The sequence below is a fragment of the Apodemus sylvaticus genome, chromosome 17, assembly GCF_947179515.1.
Source record: "Apodemus sylvaticus chromosome 17, mApoSyl1.1, whole genome shotgun sequence".
In the NCBI taxonomy this organism is placed as follows: Eukaryota; Metazoa; Chordata; class Mammalia; order Rodentia; family Muridae; genus Apodemus; species Apodemus sylvaticus.
The window spans coordinates 65,149,889-65,156,279 of NC_067488.1; the positions used below are offsets into that span (position 1 = coordinate 65,149,889).

Below are 6,391 nucleotides of genomic sequence, written 5' to 3' on the forward strand. Positions count from 1 at the left end.
GCCGCTCGGAAGCGCGCGCGGCCCGCGGGCTCAGACGGCCGGGTCGGGAGCACGCAGCCACGCAGCAGGAGACCCGGGCAGCGCTGCTCCGCGCGGCTTGCGCCACCGCCGCTCCCCTCCCCCGCCGTGTCTGGCGGCTCCCTCCCTTTCTCCCTCCCTCCCTCCCTCCGCGGGGCTCAGCCGCGCCGCCACAGGTCGGCGCACTGTGGTGACGACGCGGGCGGGCGGGCGAGCGGCTGGACCCGCCGCACGCTGCCTGCTCGCGGGCGCCGCATTACTCCACCGGACCTCCAGGGGGCGCCCGCAAGCTGCGACGGGCAGAGGGACGTGGTGGGCGGGGCGCGCCGCCTGACCGGAGAGCGGGAGCTCCGGCGGCTGCGAGTGGCCGGGGCTTCTGGGAAACAGTCTTCTTGCCCCTCCCTCCTGCCACTCGGAGCGCTACGCGCATGCGCCGTGCTCATGCCTTTCTTCCCCACCCACCCCCACCACCACCACACTCCCACCGCGTACCCGCCGCTCTCCCTGGTGGCCTTTCCAGGCAAGGTCCGTGGGGACAATAAAGATGTTTTGGAGAGACTGCAGTCCCGAGGAGGAGAACTCGTGCGTGGTTGGCACGGATGAAGGACTCAGCCTGCTGCCTAGGCGCACGTGCTTGGCGGCCTGCCAGCCCGGGACACCCTCCCTCGCCCTAAGCCTGCGTCACCGAGGCTAACCGAGCCTGGCTGACTTTAAGTGCTTCCACTTTCACTCACTCGTGATGTCCTGCCCTGCAGCGCCCTTGGATCTTTAGTTTCACCTCGGAGATGTCTTTACAGGCTTTTCGTCTGGCGCTGGCTTTTTGACCCCCCTGCCCCACGCTCTAGCCTTTTCTAGTTGTCCTCATGCTGTCCACGCTGTGTCCGCTGGCCACCCCCAGCCCGGGCTGTTCCCTCCCCACTTCGAGCCCAGCCGATCACTCCGCGTTTTCCCAGACTGCTGGCTGGAACGTCTCCTGTCCTCCTCTCTGATCTTGTCGCTTCCCTGGCACCTTCATCCTGTGCTGCTTGGCTGTTCAGTGCCTGTCACGACACACCGAAGATTGGGATGGTGTCTCACCAAGCTCTTGACAGTGCTGAGCACCAGCAAGGGTCTGGGTAAATAACCGCTTAGGAATGCATGAATGGCAGCCTCGTCTTTCCCAAAGTCGGCTGCTTTGCAATGCGCTCTCTTCATAGCTTTGGAAACGGGATGGTGTTGTTATATGCAGGTATTTTGCAGTGATTTAGAGGTGTTAAAATACATTGTTCTGGTTAAACAAGACATTCTGAGGGAATTTTCTCTTGTTAATGATGACGATTGAAGCTGGTGATTAGGAAAACCTAAAAACCTGTTGAAACTGTTGTGCGACAGAATCAAGTCAAAAGCACTGTTAAACCATTCTGCAGAGATGAAGTTTAGCTTTCCTGTGTACATTCAGGCTCCAGAATTCACCCTAGATAATTTTATCAGTAAGAGCAGTTCCCGGTGAAGATGTACAGTGCAATATTCTTTTGTATGTATTTTATTTTGTTTTTATTGCAGAATCTCACTGTACGGACCAATCCTCAAACTCCAGATCTCCTACTTCAAATTTATTGCTCTACCTTATGTGTTCATAACATTTAAAAAAACAGTATGTAACCATTGTGCTGGGTAAAAGAGACCCAGAAACTATTCCTCCTGCCTAACTAAAGCCGTGTGCCCTTGACCCCCACCCCCCCACACAATACTTCTAATAGAAACGAAGGTGCATTGTAATAAGCTGTATCTTGTTCCCCAGGAGAGAGAGACCCTGCCTATGTCTATGTATGGGATTCTCTTTACTGTGTTTGCATGATAAAAATGTGTTTTGTTTACTTTTTTTTTTAATTTATAAAAGAGGGTAACTATAAAACGGATGGATAAAGTGGAAATAGTGGGCACACTTGTTAATATTTTAGACTCACTTATAATCATAAACAAATGAGGGCTGGGGAGATGACCACACAAACATGAGGGCCTGCGGTTGACTCCCCAGAGCCCATATAAAGCTGGGCACCATAGCAGGCATCTGCAATTTCTGTGCTCTCACCGAGAGATGAGAGGCGCCCACAGGACAGACCTCAGAGAGCCTGCTCTCAGAGACAACAGACCCTACCTGCAGAGCGCAGAAGGCAAGAATCAATACCCAAGGTTGTCCTCTGACTCCACACGTACACGTTCACTCATACCACCACAGAGAAGTGCCCCATGCACAAACGTACATACAAACAACTTTTTAGTTTATTTTTTATGTATGTAGGTATTTCGCTTACGTGTATGTCTGCACCACGTTTCTTGCAATGCCCATGGAGGCCAGAAGAGAGAGACAGAGCTCCTGGGGCTGGACTTGCAGGTGGTTATGAGCCAGCATGTTGCTGGTACTCCAACCCAGCTCATCTGGAAGAGAAATCATTGACCTGAACTATCTATCCAGTCCCCCCCCCCAAAAAGAGATTTGCTGAGATCTACAAATGGTACACATAAAAATATCGTCATCAAAATGCACAATCGTGTTGCAGTTCCTGAAACCCCCCTTTCGCAGTGTAACAGAAACTCACAGTGGCAGCTTTGGAAATGAAAGGTGATCAATATATAGATCTTTATGGGCTCACAAGAAATAATTGCTATAATCTTTCTTTTACAAATTGAACACAAAACAAGATTCGCATTAAGAGAAGAAGAAATCATGGTATAAAGACCTTGGGTTACTTAACCCTTTGGCAGTTTTAAACAAATAACCCCGTGTTTTTATCTTCCGTCTTTATCTAACAGAGGAGGTTTTTAATATGTATAGTGTGTTTATGTCAGTAAAAAATGTAAAAATTCAAAAGGTATGCAGTTAAGACTCATGGGCAAAATGTGGTCAGATTTGCAATGTCCATATAAAGAATGGGAAATCAATGCTAAGAGGAAACATTAAAGGAATTTTCTCAAAGCAATATAGCTTCATTAAAACCAATATTCCACTCAAGAAAGATGAACCTCCAACAGTCTCTTTAACACTGATCAGCATAACCAAATACAGATAGAGTCAGTGGTGTGCCCCATTAACACTCTGCGTTGAAGTCAATAACGCAAGCCCTCCTAGCTCCAGCCCCAGCCACTGGTAAATACACATAAACGATTGTACACTGTGCAATACCCTAGCTGTTAACTTTGAATCACTCGGTAAATTGCCATAGATGTGGATGGCACCAGAACCCCAAAATAAGTGCTGGTCAATCCTGGCATCAGCCATTTTTCACACCACCAAATACCGTGGCCAGCCATTGCTGACATCATCAAGCCGGTGTCATTTTACCCGGGTTACCACTTATTGAAGATGCATCACCTCCCAGAAAGCTGTACTCTCTTTGTTGTCATACCCTGGCAGAGGCTAGCAATAACTGGGTTTCCGGGTAACAGTTGTCAAACACTAGGGCAAAGACATTTTCAGAGGTGAGCAAGGCCAGATGGCTATGTCGAATGCCTTGATTACCCTGAGAATGTAACAACCAACGCTCCACTGTTAGTGACGTACTACTGAACTACAGACAGCGTGTTTGACGTCGGAACAAAATCTTGGCTGCAGGCAGAAACTTCGGTCCTAAGAGGCAAAATCTTTCAGCATTGGTCGTTGATTTCTTTCTCAACCAGACAAATTTTAATCCTATTTTTCACACTCGACGAGATCTATATGCTCTAGATAATGCAAGAGAGACCTGACTACACCTCCACAAAACTAGAGCGCAGAAGGCAAGAATCAATACCCAAGGTTTTCCTCTGACTCCACACGTACACGTTCACTCACACCACCATAGAGAAGTGCCCCATGCACAAACGTACATACGAACAACTTTTTAGTTTATTTTTTATGTATGTGGGTATTTCGCTTATATGTATGTCTGCATCACGTTCTTGCAATGCCCGTGGGGGCCAGAAGAGGGAGACCCCGTCCAGGTGCCAAGTTTGCATTGTCACTCACCGAGATAGCCAGTTCGCCATTGCAGTCCATGTTAAAAACACTGTCCCCCATCCCCATGTGTCCCTGGAAGCGCTGGGTCCCTCCCAGAATTCCATCTCAGCAGGCCAGTGTTGTCCAAGGCTGCCCGACACAAGCGTCTGCCCATCAGACTTCACTGGTATCTGGTTGCCGTAATTAAGCTCTCTGCGCTTCCACCTTGGGGCGTAGCAGAAAGGTCACGTGACCCTGTAGGGAGCAGTCCACTTTTATATCAAAGAGGCTACTCTAGTACTGTGTCCAGTTAATGATAAGATTTCCAAAGCTTCGTGTTCTCCAGCTGCTTCATTCTCAAAATAGCCTTCAGATAAACCTCTTCCAGTACAAAACGTCCTGAATGAAATCCCCTTCCACGAAGATGTCTACATGCAATCTGCCGCGCCTCCAGTGCAGACACACACCGCCGGCCTCCCCTGTTTAGAGACAAGTCAGCATGTGAGCGCGATCTGAGGATCGAGACATTTTAACACATAGAAACAACTATGTGCTATAGGAAAGGAGTTTGAGGAGAGCTTAGTGTGACGGCAGAAGATGCCTGGCCTGGTTGGCCCCACTCGGACAAGTCCGGTGAGTCAGAGTTTCATTTTTCCGCAAATCTGGGAAAGGAAGGTATCGGAAATAACATCAAGTCATGTCTCGAAGTCCTTTCTTTCCATAAGTTTGTGGAAATACTTACCTAAGGGAGCCTGACAGTGGCTTAAGTCACTCCTAGTCACGGTATCTGGGACTGCAGACACCACTCCAGGTCCCCAGTCTCACAAGAGCAAGAGAGTTTGCCTGTTTATATTCTATATTTTTAAATTTATTAAACATTTTGACGCATGTGTGTAACACACTCATTTATCACTCCTGCTGGACTCCCATCCTCCCTCACCTGTTTCCAAGCCCCTGCCCCACTTCAGGGCTTTTTGTTTTGTTTTTATGTTTTCTTTGTGACCCACTGGGTTTAAACAGGGCCATTCACAAGGACTGAGGTTTAATGCTCTCCACAGAGCCAATCATCTCACCAGTGATTACATCACAGAAGATATGACTTCCTCTTCTCCAGTAGCCACCCGCGGCCATCGGCTTCCCAAGGCTCAGTCTTGTGGGATCTAGGCAAACAACCATAGCTGTTGGGAATTCATGCACATCGTAGCCATACGTGCACATACATGAGCGTTTCGCACCTGGCACTTAGATTCTTTCTGCCCCTGCATCTGCAATGTTCGCTAAACCTTGGAGGGGGTGATATGGGTATCCTGCTTAAGGCTGAGCACTGGACAGCCAGCCACTAAGTCTTAGCACCGTGACCTGCCATGTGTCACTCTATCAATGGTGGGATCCAGGGAAATGGAGCCTGAAAATGAGGTGGACTAAAGTCCGATACAATAGCCAACTTTAGAGCATCAGACAATGCATACATACCCTGAGGGTTAAGCAAGGTCATGAGCGAGGAGTTGGGATTGCAAACACAAGTCGGCAGCGGTGGCACTACCTGGCAGAGACAGCCAGGCCTCGGCCTTGGCTCTTTCGGTGAAGCAAAGGGCAGAAAAGACTGGAGACCAACAAGTGATGCACAGCCAATTGTCCCAGCAAGCCAAGCTCAGCTTCTGTCACTGTCCGTCCAGTCCTTTTTATACTCCTTCCAAACATCATGTGTCCTCCATGGGTCTTGTGTCAGCAGGTGTCTTCCTCAGCATGTGAATCTGACTGAGCAGAACTCCAGGGGAGTCTATCTCAACTGACATCACAGTACCAATCAGCCCCAGTCTGAGGAAGCGGCAAAAAAGCCGTAGCGTGCCACAGCACACCACCAGAAGTTTTGTTTGTTTGTTTGTTTGTTTATTGGCCCATTTCTCTCTATGGAGTTCTAAAAAAATGGAGCTCAACTATGCAAGGCAAACCAATCCATGTGTGTCATTAGCAAAGAATCCTTCATCACGTGTCCTTTCAAGCACTTACTTTAGCAGAACATCCTTTCACTTGTGTCTACTTCAACCAAACATTCCCTCACAAGTCCGCCTTAGCCTTCCACCCGTGTCCACTTCAGGAAAACACTCCTTCTTCATGTGTTTGCCCCAGCAAAAAGCCATCCAACACAATCGGCTTTCCAAAGAACCCTTAAGTTTCCACTTCAGGAAATAAAGAGGCAACGATGGCGTCTGTAGATGAAAGACAAACAGAAACCAGATAGAATCAGAGTTTGCTGGAACTCTCAGTGTAATCCCAGAAAGGGACTAGCACTACTCATGGGTCACAGGCAACAGGATCAGTGTGGTTCTCCCTCAAGGGAGAGCTTCTAGTTAGCACTAAGTCAAAGAGCTTAGTGAACAGACTAGCTTTTCTGTCCTTGAGACGAGGTGAGACCGA

The 6,391-nt window shown here is 48.8% G+C and overlaps 1 pseudogene; it reads right to left on the bottom strand.

Moving 5' to 3' along the window:
* Nucleotides 1-3,906: 3,906 nt before the first annotated feature.
* On the bottom strand, nt 3,907-4,710 carry LOC127667969 (F-box/WD repeat-containing protein 2-like; annotated as a pseudogene).
* Nucleotides 4,711-6,391: the final 1,681 nt, after the last annotated feature.